We start from the raw sequence: 612 nt of genomic DNA, 5'->3' as shown, positions 1-612 counted from the left end.
CGTTAGACAGTTGGTCGTTGTAGTATCCGAAGTTGCACATCCACAATTAGGATGTTGGCCGACGCAGCAAACAATGAAGCACATCCACGGGCGGGGAAAGTTACACATCAACTACTATGCAGTTGACCTTGGCAATAGACGAAGTTGCATATCTCACTGGAAGGAGGTAGTTTAGGGGTGGAGGTACCATAAAGGAAAATTGCATGTCTACAGTGTAGGAAAAAAGTTGCACATCCCTATCAGGTAGTTGCACGTCGACGGCTAGACAGTTGCACAAAACGGGGACAAAATTGCACAATTTTTTTCGTGAAACATACCCATGCGGATCTAGTTTCGAAGAGCACGCAGCAAGGGTTCCAACAGTGAAAACGGATCTTAGTTTCGATGCGCGGTTCAAAAGTTGTGATTTTTTAAAATTTGAAAACACAAATTAAGTGCGTTCACATCTACGAAATCAATAACTCCCGAACGTGCCAGGTTTTAGCAAATCCTCCCGAACGCGCTTCTAGCTGTTGCCCGAATCTCGATGACCTCCACATGCCATGTCATCACGAGCGCAGCGTTCGGGATGATTCTGGGTCGCCCGAAACGAGTTCCATTGTTTTCTACTCG

This window comes from Triticum dicoccoides, chromosome 2B (genome assembly GCF_002162155.2).
Source record: "Triticum dicoccoides isolate Atlit2015 ecotype Zavitan chromosome 2B, WEW_v2.0, whole genome shotgun sequence".
Taxonomy (NCBI): domain Eukaryota; kingdom Viridiplantae; phylum Streptophyta; class Magnoliopsida; order Poales; family Poaceae; genus Triticum; species Triticum dicoccoides.
This window is presented reverse-complemented; position numbering follows the sequence as displayed.